We start from the raw sequence: 16,584 nt of genomic DNA, 5'->3' as shown, positions 1-16,584 counted from the left end.
TGCTACATATATTTATTGTTGTAGAGAGATAAAGAAACACAGATAAGCAAAAAAAAGGGGGGTGATTAAGACATCACCCTGAGTTAAAGCGGTGCAGAAGCAGCTGCAGGGAGGGGAAACACTATTCTTGGAGCTTGAATTCTGAGTAAAAATGGATCGAACTTTTCAAGTGGCCAAATACAATAGACTTTTTTGTTTCCAGTTATCTTTCTTGTCCTCTCGGTGTCATTTGATTTGTGACTACTTTGTCCTTGAGACACACAGTTTCTCTGGGCTTCTGAGACATGGCCTCTTACTGTCTTCCTTCCACCTCTCTGGATATTTGTCTCCTCCACCCAGCCCTTAAATGTTGCATGCTTCAGGGTGTTGCCGGCCTTTCCTCTCCTTTCTAGGTGGCCTTGTCCATTTCTATTGCTTTAAATGTTACCTGTGTGATATCTGTGTACATATAAATCCCACGTCAAATTTACACCATCAGTCCCTCCCTTGTCTTCTGAGCTCCAAAATCTTATTTCCAACTGCCTATCTGACAAATGCCCTTGCATGGCTCTCAGGCACCTCAAACTTAACATGTTGCAAAACTGAATTTTAGTCTTTCCCTAAAAATCTGTTCTCCTTTTGGTCTTCCCCATCTCCATGCATCATCTCCCCATCCATCCATCCATTATTTATTTATACATCCATCCATCCAAAAGCTCAAGCATAAACCTGGACTCTTCCATCCCCTTCACTTCCCTCAACACCTGCTTAATCCAATCTGTTCAGATCCAGTTCTACTTCCAAAATAAATCTCTCATCTGTCAAATTCACTCCACCTCCATGGCTACCACCCTATTCTGGTCCAAGCCATCATCACCATTCACCTAGACTAATGAAGAAGCCTTCTAACTGGCCGTCCCTCATCTGCTCCTGGCCTCCTCCAATCTAATCTCTACAGAATAGTCAAAGCGATGTTTTCAAAAGCACAGATTTGATCATGATATTCCTGGTTAAAAGCCTCTAACATTTAAAAAGCTAAAGAAATTCTTTAAGGTAGTGTGGTACAAAATTGAGTTCTTTTTTGTGTGTGTGTGTGTGTCTTTTTCGTGACCAGGCACTCAGCCAGTGAGCACACCGGCCATTCCCATATAGGATCCGAATCCGCGGCGGGAGCGTCACCGCGCTCCCAGCGCCGCACTCTCCTGAATGCGCCACGGGCTCGGCCCAAAATTGAGTTCTTATTTATACAATATCTAATTGAAAGATGGCATTTTTAAAAATATGCCAATTAAAATAAGAAGAGAGAAAAATCTATGAAAAAATAAGAAATGTGCAAAACCTATATTAAAAAACCTAAATTGCTACTCACCAAAGAGTATATACAAATGGCAAATGAGCTCATGAAAAGATGTTCAACATCGTTATCCATTAGGGAGATGCAAATTTAAACCATAACAAGATATCACTGCACATCAATTAGAATGGCTAAAATAAAAAACGATGATAATACCAAATGCTGACAAAGAGGTGGAGGAACTGGATCCCTCATATATTCTTGGTGGGAATATAAAATGGTACCATTCTGAAAAACAGTTTGTTAGTTTCTTAGAAGACTAAACATGTACTTATTACACAAACCAGCAATTACCAGCAATTTTGAGGAATTTATCCCAGAAAAATGAAAACTTTTATTCATGCAAAATCCTGTACATGAATGTTTACAGCAGCCTTGTTTGTAATAGCCCAAACTGTAAATAACCCATATGTCTTTCAGTGGGCAAATGGGTAAACAAACTGGGCTGTATCTATACAACAGCACACTACTCAGCAATGAAAATGCAAGAATTATTACACACGCAGCAACTTGGATGTATCTCAGGGTATTTGCTGAGTGAAAATTATGTAACATTCTCAAGATAACATAATTATAGAGATGTAGAATAAATTAGTGGTTGCTAATTCAGGGTGTTAAGCATGGGGTGGGGGAGGGGTGCAACTGTACTTCATGGTATAGTATGAGGGATTTCCTTGGTGGTGATGGAACGGCTGGGTGTCTTGATTCTGGTGAGGGAAATACAAACCTCTGTGTGCGGCGCTGGGAGTGCGGCGACGCTCCTGCCGCGGGTTCGGATCCTATATAGGAATGGCCGGTGCACTCACTGGCTGAGTGCCGGTCACGAAAAAGACAAAAAGAAAAAAAGAAAAAAAACACCTCTGTGTGGGACAAAACTGCATATAATTATACACAAACACACAAATGAGTTTGTCTTATTCAGCTTGGGCTGCTATAACAAAATACTGTAGACCGGGTGGCTGAAACAACAAACACTTTTTTTCACCGTTCTGGAGGCTGAAATGTTCAAGATGAAAGTGCTGGCAGATTTACTGCCTAGTGAGAGCTCTCTTCCAGGTTTGCTGATGGCCCCCTTCTTGCTGTATCCTCTCATGGTGGAGAGAGAGAGAGTGCTTTGGTCTCTTCCTCATATAAGGACACTTATCCTGTCATGGAAGCTCCACCCTCATGACCTCATCTAAACCTTATCACCTCCCAAAGGTTCCACCTCCTCATACTATCATGTTGGGGGTGAGGGTTTCAACATATGATTTGAGGGGGACACAAACATTTGATCCATAGCAGAGTGCATTTTAAAACTGGTAAAATCTGTATTTGACCTAATTAACAGTATCATACCAATGTCAATTTCCTGGTTTTGACATTGTACTATTTTATATAAGATGCGATCATTGGGAGAATGCAGTGTAATATAAAATATATTGGCCTTCGTCCCTAGTTCCTGTCACAGATTCCTAAAATCCTTGGGATTTCTTGAGTGATAGGAGTGTCCCCTTTTGAAGACACCTGAGTTTATGCTAATGAGGTGACTTAGGGCGGGGCCCCTAGAATGCCTCAGACTGGGGCTGGTCCCTGGAAAGACCCAGTGATTACAGCGTTAAACTTTAAATCCCACCCACTGACTTCTGAGTGGGTGGGGAAGGCTGGAGATCAAGCTCTGTAAAAACTCTAGAACAATGAGATCTGATGAGCTTCTGGGTTGTTGAACACAAGGAAGGTTCTGGGAGGGTGGCGTGAAACTCCATGCCCCCACCCATACTTTGCCTTATCCATCTCTTCATCTGGCTGTTCAACTGTATCCTTTATAATAAACCAGTAAAGGTAAATGTTTCCCTGAGTCCTGGAAGCTGTCCTAGCAAATTAATTGAACCCAAGGGAGAGGTTGCAGGAACTCTGGTTTGTAGCCGGTTGTGCGACTTGCGTCTGAAGTGGTGGCAGCCTTGGTGGGATTGAGTCCCGAACCTATGGGATCTTATGCTATCTTCAGATAGATAGTATCAGAATAATAAGAATAAAGATGTCATCTTGCTCCATAACCAAGGTTCAAAATATCAAATAACCATGGGAAAAGAGAGAACTCAGAGAAATGCATGCCAAGAAAAAAACTGTGTCCTTTTAAAATCTTTTACAGCCCATGTGATTTTTAGGTCCCAACATGGCCTGTCTTGCTCACTCCAACATTGTGAGTTTGCAATAAAATGGTTTTCTTAAATTGCTACTGAGAAATCCACAATGAGATATCACTTTACATACAGTAGGCTTACTATAATATTTTTTTAAAGATAATAACAACTGTTGGTGAGGATGTGGAGAAATTGGAACCCTCATACATTACTGGTTGGAATATAAAATTGTGCAGCCATTTTGGAAAACATTCTGGAAGTTCCTCAGAAGGCTTACCAGGGCTGGCCAGTTACTCAGTTGGTTAGAGCATGGTGCTGGTAATGCCAAGGTCCAAGGTCCCATCCCTGAACAGGCCAGTTGCCAAAAAGAAAAAATAAAGGCTAAACATACATTCGTTTATGACCCAGCAATTCCTACTCCTAGGAATATATCCAAGGAAAATAAAAATTCATGCCCACATAAAAACTCATGCATGAATGCTAGTAGCAGCATTATTCATAATAGACAAAAAGTGAAAACCACCCAATGTTCATCGACAGATGAATGTATAAATAAAATGTGGTATATCCATACAATATTATTTCACGATAAAAAGGAATGAAGAATACTTATCCATGAGCTTGAAGACATTATGCTAAGTGAAAGAAGCCAGTCACAAAGGACCACATATTGTATGATTCCATTTATACAGAATACCCGGAATAGTCAAATCCATAGAGACAGAGAGTAGATTAGTGGTTACCAGGAGTTAGGGGTGAACAGGGAGTTGGAGGCTGATGGCTAAGGGGAACAGCTTTTTATTGGGCGGGAAGGACAGGGACTGATGAAAATGTATAAGTCGATTATAGTGATGGTTACACAACTCTGTGAATATACTGTTGGATTCAGAAAGCAGTGTCTGAAGTGAAAACCTCAGAAGCAGCCTGAAAAGCAAAATTTTCCTCTGAACTTCTCTTGGGCTCCTGTCTCAGCCTCATTCTCCCCTGAGACAAGCCATAGCAGTTACAAGGGGTCTTCAAAAAGTTCATGGAAAATGCATAGTAGAATCTCTTTTCCCCAAGGTGGGACATAGAAACCAGAACCCCTTTTCCCCAGCCCTAAAGACTAAAATTATATTCTGATCATCCCCCACCTTTCTGTCTTGGAGCTGGCCATAAAGAAATTCTCTGACCTACCTGTCTGATTGTAGGTCATAAAACCCCCATTCCTGAGAGGATCCTACCCCATAGAGTGGAGGAATAAATGCTACACAAAGAGGCCAAGAAGAGTCTGAGCAGGCAGGCCTTGCTGCATTTCCCCACTCAGTCTATTAGCATTAGATCATACTTTTCTTGTCCAGTCACACTTTTATAAGACTGTCCCTGCTTCATAGAATCTAAGCATAAAAACGGGCAGTTTTCCCTATACCTTTGGGTCTTCATTCTGAAGGCTCCCATGTCACATAAAACTATGATCAAATAAATTCGTTATGCCGTGTTATAACACCAATGTCAAGGGTTCAGATCCCCGTACTGGCCAGCTGCCCTCCCAAAAAAGCAATTGTTATGCCTCTTTTTCTTTTAATCTGTGTATGTCAGCTGATTTTTCAGAGAGCCTTCAGGGGGCTGAAGGGGAGGTCTTCCCTCAGCCACTGCAGTACTAAAATTCATTGAATTGTATGCATTTTTGTTTTTTTTCTTTTAATTGATAGGTAATAATTGCAAATATTTATGGGGTACAGAGTAATATTTCAATACCTATATACACTGTGTGATGATCAAATCAGGCTAATAAGCATGTTCATCGCTATAAACATTTATCATTTCTTTGTGATAAGAACATTTGAACTCCTCTCTTCTGGCTGTTTGAAAAATATACAATAAATTTGTTAATTATAGACACCTAGCACTACTAGAGAATACTAGAACTTATTCTTCTTATCTAGCTGTAATTCTGTGTGTTAATCAACCTCTCTCTGTGGCCCGGTACCCTTCCCAGTCTCTAGTAACCTCTATTCTATTCTCTACTTCTGTGAGCTCACTTTCTTAAGTTCCCACATATAAGTGAGAACATGCACTATTTATCATCCTGAACCTGACTTATTTCACTTAACATAATGTTTTCCAGGCTCATCCATGTTGCTGAATTTTACACTTTAAATGCGGGAATTTTAAGGGCCGGCCTATGGCTCACTCCAGAGAGTGCGGTGCTGATTAACACCAAGGCCACAGGTTCAGATCCTATGTAGGGATGGCCGGTTCGCTCACCGGCTGAGCGTGGTGCTGACAACACCAAGCCAAGGGTTAAGATCCCCTTACTGGTCATCTTTTTAAAAAAATAAATAAATAAATGCAGGAATTTTATAGTGTGGGAATTATATCTCAATAAAGTTGTCGATGTAAGGGAATGCCTGAAGAATATAAAGTCTTTAGTGAAAAAATGGCCTAGTGGATTTGGACTGCAGTCGTATTGCCAATAAACCTTTCATAGGAACAGGGCGGGAAGAATAATATTGACAATGATAACAGCTGACATTTATTTAGCACATAAAAAGTACTGAACACCAAGTCAGTTACTTTAAATGGAAAAGCATGTTATTTTCTCTTCAAGTGTTTCTTCTGCTCCATTATCTCTCTTCTATTGTTCTCCAAATTCGATTATGCCTACGCTAAACATTTTTACCTTATTTCATATATAATTATATTATATTCTTTATTTTCCATCTTCTTGTCTCCCTGAGTTTGGAAATTTTTTTCAGACCTACTTTTGGGTTCTCTCTCCAAATGTATCTAATATGATGATGATAAAACCATTTATTAATTGCTTAATATAAGGGTTTTTTAAAATTTGTTTAATATCAGTTGTTGTATTGTCTTTCAGTTGTAGAAGTTTCATTTTTTTGTTTGTTTGCTTATTTACAGTTTTCAACTCCCTGACAATTTTTTTTTTTTTTTTAAAGATGACGGGTAAAGGGATCTTAACCCTTGACATGATGTTGTCAGTACCATGCTCTCCCAAGTGAGCTAACCGGCGATCCCTATGTGGGATCCGAACCTGTGGCCTTGGTGTTGTTAGCAGCAGCACACTCTCCTCAGTGAGCCACAGGCCGGCCCCCTGACAAATTTTTTAATCTTGACTTTTATTTCCTTGAACATAATAGATTTTTTAAATTGCTACTGAATGATATCACAGGAGACCTATAAAAATGGAATGATATACCATGTTCTTAGAGAATAAGATTCAACGTCACAGAGATAACAATTTTCCCTAAGTTAATTTGTAAATTTAACACAATACTAGTGAAAACACCAACAGGCTTTTTGGGTGTTTTGTTTTGGAGTTCACTACCTACTTTTAAAGCTTATAAGTAAAGATAAATAAGCTAGAATAACTAGGAAAACTCTGCAAACAAAGAGTAATGAGAACGTTCTGTTTTTACTCAGAAAGTATTAAAATATAATATGAAGCATCAATAATTAACAATGAGATACTGGTGTATGAGGAGTCAAACAAAAGGAATAAATAAATCCAAATACGTACAGGAATTTAGCATGTAACAGATAACATCTCAGATCAGAAGGAAAAAGACGAACTATTTAATAAATTGTGCTAGAACAAGGTGTAGCCATTTTTATAAGTTAGATCCATTCTTCACAGCATGTACTTGATTAAATTCCAAAAAAGTCAGAATTTTAAACGTAAAATATAAAAACATACAGTTACATGAAACCATCACCGCAATCAAGGTAATGCAGGGTTTCATGGTGTATGCATATGTCTAAACTCATAAATAGTATTCATTAAATATGAGCATTTTTTTGTATATCAATTATACCTCAGTAGAGCTGTTTTAAAAAAAAAGAAAGTGGAAATTACACAAAGAAAATTAAAGAGCCTTCCTGGACAATCTCAGAGTGAACAATACATTTATAACTATGGCTCAAAAACCAGACACCATAAATTCAATCACATTAAAACAAACAAACAAACAAAACCCAGGGTAGAAGGAAATATGAAGGGAGCAATGTATGCAGATGTTTTCATATTTACATTTTGATAATATCCATGGAGGGTTGTGCATCTCTTTTGGCTGAACTGTAGGAAAACATTAAGTAATTCAGTGGAAATATACCTTATTGCTAATATTTTAATAGTCTAGATCTGATCAAATATTCTTAGAAACATCCTCAGTATACTCTCACTTTATGCTCATTTTAAACTGAGCATTAAGGGAATGTAGTATTTTAATCATATCTCTGCCAATTCTTCTATCTAGAGGCCTGTTGCCATTTTTGTTTTCTATGAAATTTTTATCGTGAAGAAAGGCAGTATTACATTTTTTTATTTTCTTTTTTTCTTTCTTCCTTTATTTCTTTCTTTTGTGCTACCAACTTCCTGAGACAGATTAGATTTTTTTCTAACAGACTGAGTTAGTGTAGTATATTCTTGGTTATCAAAATACTCACAGATCTTTGCAACTTTGAATTGGTAAATATTCATAATGTGTGAAAAAGCATGATACATACCATATGATCTCAATCACATAAAATTGGATGTTGTGTATATACACACACAGGACCCGGAAGGACACGTTAAACTTTAACTGCTTGTGATTGTGAAAGCCTTTGTTCTTTGCTTCTTGTGATTTTCAGTTTCCTATAATGCACATATTAACTTTGAAAAAAAAAAGGTTATTTCAAAAACCTAGAAAAAATCCATAAGGAAAATTTGAAAAAAATAAAATAAATGACAAACTGAGAAAAAATATTCGCAGATCATAGCACAAAGGGCTAATCTCTCTAATATATGAAGAATTCTGAATTGAGAAAAAGAGACCGGCACTCTAATAGAAAAATGGGCAAAGAATAGTAAGAGAAATTAGCAGAAACGGAGATCAGATACAAAGCTATTATAGCTAGATAAGAGATGGTGGTGGTACTAATAGGCCAGTGTGAAGTGATCGGATTCTAGATATATTCTGAAAGTAAAACAAACAAGATTTGCTAATGGCTTGGATGTGGGATATGAAACAGGGAAAAGAGTCAAGGATGGCTTCAAAGTTTGAGGCCCAAGTAACAGGAAGGATGGAGTTGTTAACTGCCAGACCAGGAATGATTATAAGAGAAGAAGGTTTTGAGAGGCATGTGAGGAGTTCAGTTTTGAGCCTGTCAAGTTTCAGATGTCTATTAGATGTGTAGGTGGAACCATCAAGTAAGTAGCTGGTTGAGTCTGGAGTTGATGGGAGGAAGCCTGGGCTGGAGATATAAATTTGGGAGTCATCAGCCTACCGATGAAGTTTAAAGCTGTGAAACTGGCTGAGCTTATCAAGAAGTGAATATTGAGATAAATGTGCAAGGATGACACGTCACATAGCCTGCCAGATGCTTGTCTATTTGGAGTCCTCACAGTTCATTCCCCATCCCTCCCCATCCACAGTCATCCTTTTCCTCCACACCTCCTGCCACCTACCATGCTCCTACTCACACTGTACCTACCCCCACTCGTAACTCCCTCTCGGGAGAGACATTGCACACCTCACACTCACACATGTACATACACTGTTTGAAAATTTAATCATCCTGTACTTTAGGGAAAGGACCTGTTTAACACTTTAATGTCTGCATAGTATTCTGTCACATGGACATACTGCTATTTCTTTAACCGACTCCTATATTGGACATTTGTGGTGGGGGGGGGGGTTGTTGGTGGTGGTGGTTTGAGTGATTGTTTTGCTATTAGTAAGAATGAGATAAACCAATTTTGCACTCTTAGATATTTCCTTAAAGTAGTATTGCTGAGTCAAAGAGTTTGAATCTATTTTACAAAATGCCCTCCTGAAGGATGAAGTATTTTATCAGTGTTTCCTCATCTCTCCACATGTGGGGACCGTGAGTTCTGTTTCCTTTCTCTTTTAAGAGATGTTGCACAGAGTAAATAAAATAATTAAACTAAAAGTTTTAGCGACAGTTCTGTACTTTTACACAATTAACTGTTTGGAATGTTTTATTGAGTTCTCCTTAGAAGAATTGAGATGTGAAGTCTTCCACATCTGTTCCACTCTTCCTTATAGCTGAAATTAGGAAAAGAAGTTAGTGGGATGTACCTTGAAGCCAGGCAAAAGCAAGGCAAAAACAAAAATAAAACATGGAATTCTTAACTTCACGGAGAAATTCCACAAAGAAGTACAATGCGTGCCTGATAAATGAGGGAAGCGTTAACCAGAAGTGAAGTGTGTTAACAAGAAAACGAGAGGGATTTACAACAGCTTGAGACAGGGAGTACACCACCCAAGGAACTGCTTAGAGTTGAAGAACTGGTTTTATCTTCAACAATGTATTGAAAGATTTTTGTGCCCATAGTAATGGCATTTCTGGCGCCTGAATAGACACTGGGGATAGATGTGAAGTAGGGTCAGTCTAAGGAAGTCCATCTTCCGCCAGAGAGGATGCAGCTGTGCAAAGAGTAATCAGGCCTAAGAGCTCACTTGGGAAGCGTATAGCATGCTAACAGAGTTGACAGAGCATCAGCCTTGGGACCAGAGAAAATCACACCTTTTTGCCACTAGGAAGAGAGTGGGCCTGAGATGACTGACCTCTACGTACCTTTAATACAGCTTTGCCTCACTACGTATTTCCTCAAAATATATTTAAGAATGTTTATGACGCACTGAGCACTATGCCCTGCACTTTTCATACACACTGTTTGATTCAATCTTTACAACAACCTAATCCAAGCCATCTTCAACCCCATCCTTGAGAAACTGAATCTCAAGGAAATTTGAAAACTTGGCTAAAATTACACAAGAGAATATTTGAAGAAGACAGGATTTGAACCCAAGACTCTCAGTACCACTGTACTTTCTATCACCCCAAACTGCTGTTGTCTTTGACTCCTAAAATGCCAGAGCTGCAAGACCAGGGGGCTAATGGAGTTCTGATTTTTGGAGGCTTTGCTAAATGCTCCCAAACACTTGACTAAACATCATATGCAATAATCCACTTATTGTTCTTTCAAATATAATTCAAAATAGACAACTATAAAATATCAAAAGAAAAAGAGCAAGTATTGAAAAACACTATATTAGGTAGTATATTACATCTTTCAAAAATACTAAGTGTGAAAATTAAATCTTTTCCTCACTAATTACCTGGAAAAGCATTAATTATAAAAAGGAGGTAGTGTTGAACAGACAAAGAAAAAGGATAAAGTTGTAAATTAAAATTGCATTCCACCATTAATTATAGACTGCTTGGGTATTAGATTCATGTACTCGTAAAACTTCTTGGAATTCTCCTTCAGCCTGGCATTGAGACTTTCACAAAGAAGCATTAATAAATGTACTAAATGAGACAATATCAATGAAGGGTTTTTTTCTCTTTTTCCTAATATCACAGCTGATACAAACTGTTTTTAAAAACATTGGGCAGTGGGAGAAGATATTTACAACTTATACAACAAGGCAAAGATTAGTTTAGTTTTCAGAAAGATATTAAACTTCAACACATCAGTAAGAAAAACTACCCAACGACAAAACTGGCCACGAACTGGCAATTCATGGAAGAACAAACTTTCATGGGCAAGAAATAACAGGGAAAAATGTTTGACCTTGCTGGTAATAAGGGAAATGCAAATAAGAGGAAAAAATTTCATGTCAATGTGGGCTGGCCAAAATGTTAAAGTGGAACAGTATCAAGGGTTTGTGAAATGTGGGAAAATGAAAATTCTCATTACTATGCACTCTTCACAGATATTTTAGAAAGCAATTTGATAATATCTAGTAAAGTTGTCTACCTAGACCAAACAATTCCATTTCTAGGTACACACCTTGGGGAAGCCTAGTGTCTGTACATAAGGAGAAAATATACAAGGATGTTCATTTCAGCACTATTTATAACAGTAAAAATTGGAAGTGCATTTCTCTTTTTTTGTTGCTGGTCAGTATGGGGATCCGAACCCTTGACCTTAGTGTTAGGAAGTGGCATTTCTATATAGAAAAAGTGATAAATAAATTATGGTATATTCTTAATTTTATATAAGTCAAAACGAATGATTGGACATTCAAGAATTAATCTGAATGTCTAAAATACCATTTAACTGAAAAATCAGCATGCAGAATGGTACAGGTGTAGTGTGAGAGCCTTAACAAAGTTTAAAAACCACACAAAACTCTACCATATATTTCTGAAATCAGGTACATAGTGAAAGCATAATGTAAAAATGTAGGTAGAAAGCAGCATCTCAACCTCAGGATAGAGGTTAATAGTGTTTGTCTTTTAGGAGAGACCGAGAGATCTTTTAGGAGGGAGGGAGGGACCAGGCAAGAAAACAATGAGACTCCAACTACATCTGTAACATTCTGCTTCTTAAAGAATTGAGGTAAAGAACACAAACTTAAGACTCATTAAATCTGGGTGGTAGGTACATGGACGTTTGTCATTTTATTCTCTATGCTCTTCTGTATGTTTTTAAGTTTTCATTAAAGCAAAACAAAACAAAAAACTAATGAGTATTAAATTATACCCAACAAGGCACTGAACACATTTAATAATAAGCTTCTGTGTTTGATACCCTGAGTCTCTGTGATACTAGGTAGAAAGGTTTGGAAGCAGTCAGTTCTCTGGCAGACCAAGGACTTTTTTTTTTTTTTTTTGAGGCTGGCCAGTACAGGGATGGAACCCTGGACCTTGTTATCAGCACCATGCTCTAACCAACAGAGCTAACCAGCCAGCCTTTGAACAAGGATTTTTAAAAAAGGAAAGACTATAGTTTCACTCGTGAGAGCTTTCTTAATATATGATACTTTCCTACAGCAAAATAAATGAATGCAATTTAAACTTAATTCTTGAGAGTTGTGATGAAGACGGTAAGTCTAGAATGATCATGAAAAACAGTAATACAAAAATGAATGCTTTACTGACTTTTAATTGGCACACATAAAAAAATAAGAAAATTATTTTCTTATACAAAAATCAAAAGGACATCTAAACAATCCATAAAATTCAAAATTATAATCCATGTAATCAATCCAGTAAGACTGGAATTGTATTGTATGGTACTATACATGTAGAAAACATGTGTCAGCTATACAAGTGACATCAGAACTATTCAGATAAGAAACTGAGTAAGCACTTAATAAAGAATGGTGGACAAAACCTCAGAAATCAGGTAAAAAATTTTCCAGAAAAGAAATGGTAGCTTTGGGAGGGAAGTTACAATATTTATCTAGAAATGAAGAGCCCTTAGGAATTGTATCAAAATTATATTCAATATTTAATTATCACTAAAGTAAAATATTTTTATTTATTTATTTATTTTATAAAGCCCTGAACATGCTCTTCAAGATCTTCCTGAGTGTAGACACAAACTGTGTTTGTTCATCTTTATCTCACATCCCATGCTGCCATGTCCCCTACTCTTCAAACACAGTGTCAATGGAAACCCAGAAGAGGAAACAGATCTAAGAGGCAATTCTGAGATGGGACAAATGGCAGTCAGTGGCCACATGGGTTTGGGACAGGGGAGGGGCAATAGAGAAGAAGGATCTAGAATGATATCAAGATTCTGGCTTGAACGGCTGATGGAGAATCCAGACACAGAAAAAGAGCTGGGTGAGAGGTGAGGACTTTGGTTTGGGAAGTGTTTTGTTTGAGGCTGCCAGGGAATATTCTTTTGTTTTCATTTTTGTTTGTTTTTTTGTTTTATCATTACACAATGTAAACATTTTTTGTGGCTCTTTAACAATTTCTCCCTAACTCCTCCCTCCTCCTTTCCCATCTCTGGTGGCCTCAGTTCCATTCTCTGCTTTTGAAAATTCAAGAAATTATTGTGATTGTTGTATCTTTCATTCTTTTTGTTTTTGTTTTTGTTTTCAGCTCTCACTTATGAGCGAGGACACGCAGTATTTCTCTTTCTGTGCCTGGCTATTTCACTTAACATAATTTTCTCTAAGTTCATCCATGCTGCAAATGACAGAATTTCACTCCTTTTTATGGCAGAGTAGTATTCCATTATATATATATTTATATAAGAGTTGGAACTAACCTAAATGTCCATTAATGGACGACTGAATAAGGAAAATGTGCTAGATATAGATATAGATATAGATATAGATATAGATATAGATATAGATATAGATATAGATATACACACACACATAGTAAACAGAGCTGTGATAAACATGGGAGTGCAGGTATCCCTTCAACATGATGATTTCCATCCCTGTAAACATACACCCAACAGCAGGATTGCTGGCTCATATGGCAGTTCTATCTGTAGTTGTTTGAGGAACCTCCATACTGTTTTCCATAATAGCTGCACTAATTTACAGTTCCACCAACAGTGTAGGAGGGCTCTACTTTCTCCATATCCTTGCCAGCCTTTGTTATTCTCTGTATTTTTGATACTGGCCAGTCTAAGTGGGGTGAGATGATATCCCAATGTGGTTTTCATATGCATTTCCCTGATGCTGAGTGATGTTGAGCATTTTTTTCACGTGTCTGTTGGCCATTTGATTATCTTCCTTTGAAAAATGCCTATTCAGCTCTTTTGGCCATTTTTTAATTGGGTTACTTTTTTTTTTTTTTTTCTTTACCATTAAGTTGTTTGGGTTCCTTGTATATTCTGGGTATTAATCCCTTGTCAGATTAACTGTTTGCAAATTTTTTCTCTATTCTGCAGGTTGTCTTTTCACTCTGTTAACTGAGCAGAAGCTTTTTAGTTTGATATAATCCCACTTATTTTTTCTTTTGTTGCCTATGCTTTTGGGATCTTGTTCATAAAGTCTTTGCTGAGTCCTACTTCCTGAAGTGTTTCCTCTATGTTTTCTTTTAATAGTTTTATAGTTTTGGGTGTTATATATAAGTCTTTCGTCCACTTTGAGTTGATTTTGGTATATGGAAACAGGTATAGGTCTAGTTTCATTCCTCTACATGTGGATGCCCAGTTTTCCCAGCACAACTTACTGAAGAGGCAGTCCTTTTCCCAATGTATGCTCCTGTTGGAGCATATATCAGTTGGCTGTAAGTGTGAGGGTTGATTTCTGGGTTCTCTATTCCATTCCATTGGTCTGAATATATGTTTTTATGCCAGTATCATCCTGTTTTGGTTACTGTAGCTTTGTAGTATAATTTGAAGTCAGGTAGTATTATGTGCCAGGCTTTGTTTATTTTTTTGCTCAGGATTGCTTTGGCTATCTGGGGTCTTTTGTTGTTCCATATGAATGTTAGGATTTTTTTTCTATTGCTGGGAAGAATGTCATTGATGTTTTGATGGGGATTGCATAGAATCTGTAGATCATTTTGGGTAGTATGAATATTCTCACAATGTTAATTCTTCCAATCCAAGAGCCTGGAATGTCTTTCCACCTTTTTGTGTCTTCTTTCATTTCTTTCAGCAGTGATTTGTAGTCCTCATCGTAGAGATCTTTCACTTCTTGGGTAAATTTATTCCTAGGTTTTTTTTTTTTTTTTTGGTGACTATTGTAAATGGGCTTGCTTTCTTGATTTCTTTTTCTGCTGGTTCGTTATTGGAGTATTAAAATGCTACTGATTTTTGTGTGTTGATTTTGTATCCTGCAACTTCACTGAAATTGTTTATCAACTCTAAGATTTTCTTGGAGAGTCTTCAGGTTTTTCTATATATAGGATCATGTCATCTGCAAACAGGGGCAGTTTGACTTCATCTTTTCCAATCTGGATGCCCTTTTTTTTTTTTTTTTTTGCTTTCTCTTGCCTGATTGCTCTGGCTAATATCTCCAAATACTATGTTAAATAGGAGTAGTGAGAGTGGACTTTGTATTGTTCCCTTTCAGGATGATACTGGCAGTGGGTTTGTCATGTATGGCTTTTACTGTGTTGAGATACTTTGTTTTGATACTTTCCTTCTAAACCTAATTTAGCAAGAGTCTTTATCATAAAAAGATGTTGAATTTTGTCAAATGCTTTTTCAGTGTCTAGAGAGATGATCATATGTTTTTTGTCTTTGATTTTGTTGATGTGATTTATCATATTTATTGATTTGCATGTGTTAAATCATCCTTGCATCCCTGGGATTTATCCCACTTGATTGTGGTGTATAGTCTTTTTGATGTGTTGCTGTATTCTGAGTCCTAATGTTTTGCTAAAGATTTTTGCATCTATGTTCATTAGAGATATTGGCCTGTAGTTTTCTTTTCTTTTTGTATCTTTGGTTTGGTATCAGGGTAATGCTGACCTCGTAGAATGAGTTTGGGAGAATGGCCTCTTTCAATTTTTTGGAATAGTTTGAAGAGAATTTAAAGGTCTGGTAGAATTCAGCAGTAAAGCCACCTGGTCCTGGGCTTTTCTTTGTTGGGAGACTGCTGATTGCTACTTTAGTCTTTTTGCTCGTTATTGGTACACTTTAGACAAATTGGACCTGGCAGATATCTACAGAACATTTTATCCAGCGACTATAGAATATACATTCTTCTCATCAGCACATGGAACATTCTACAGGATAGACCATGTTAGCTCACTAATCAAGTCTCAACAAATTTTTAAAAATTGAAATCATTTCAACTATCATTTAAGACCACAACAGGTTAAAACAAAATCAATAACAAGTGAAACTCAGGAAACTATACAAATACATGGAAATTAAACAACATGCTCCTGAATGACCTACGGTCCAAGAAGAAATTAAACAGGAAATTAAACAAAAAAATTGAAACTAACAAAAATAAAGAAATATCATGCCAAAACCTGTGGGATACTGCAAAAGCAGTACTAATTGCAGTAAATGCTTATTTCATCAAAAGAATAGAAAGGTTTCAAATAAACAACCTAACACCACACCTCAAAGAAGTAGAAAAACAAGAACAATCCAATCCCAAAATTAGTTGGTGGAAAGAAATAATTAAGATCAGAGCAGAATTAAATGAAATAGAGACCACAAAAATGATAGGACAGATCAGTGAAAGAAAAAGTTGGTTTTCTGAGAAGGTAACCAAAATAGACAAGCCATTAGCTAGAGTAACTTAAAAAAGAAAAGACCCAAATAATAAAAATCAGAAATGAAAAAGGAGACATTGCAACCAATACCCCAGAAATACAAAGAATCATTAGAGACTATTATAAACAACTGTATACCAACAAATTTGAAAACCTGGAGGAAATGGATAAATTTCTGAA

This window comes from Cynocephalus volans, chromosome 3 (genome assembly GCF_027409185.1).
Source record: "Cynocephalus volans isolate mCynVol1 chromosome 3, mCynVol1.pri, whole genome shotgun sequence".
Classification (NCBI taxonomy): domain Eukaryota; kingdom Metazoa; phylum Chordata; class Mammalia; order Dermoptera; family Cynocephalidae; genus Cynocephalus; species Cynocephalus volans.
This window is presented reverse-complemented; position numbering follows the sequence as displayed.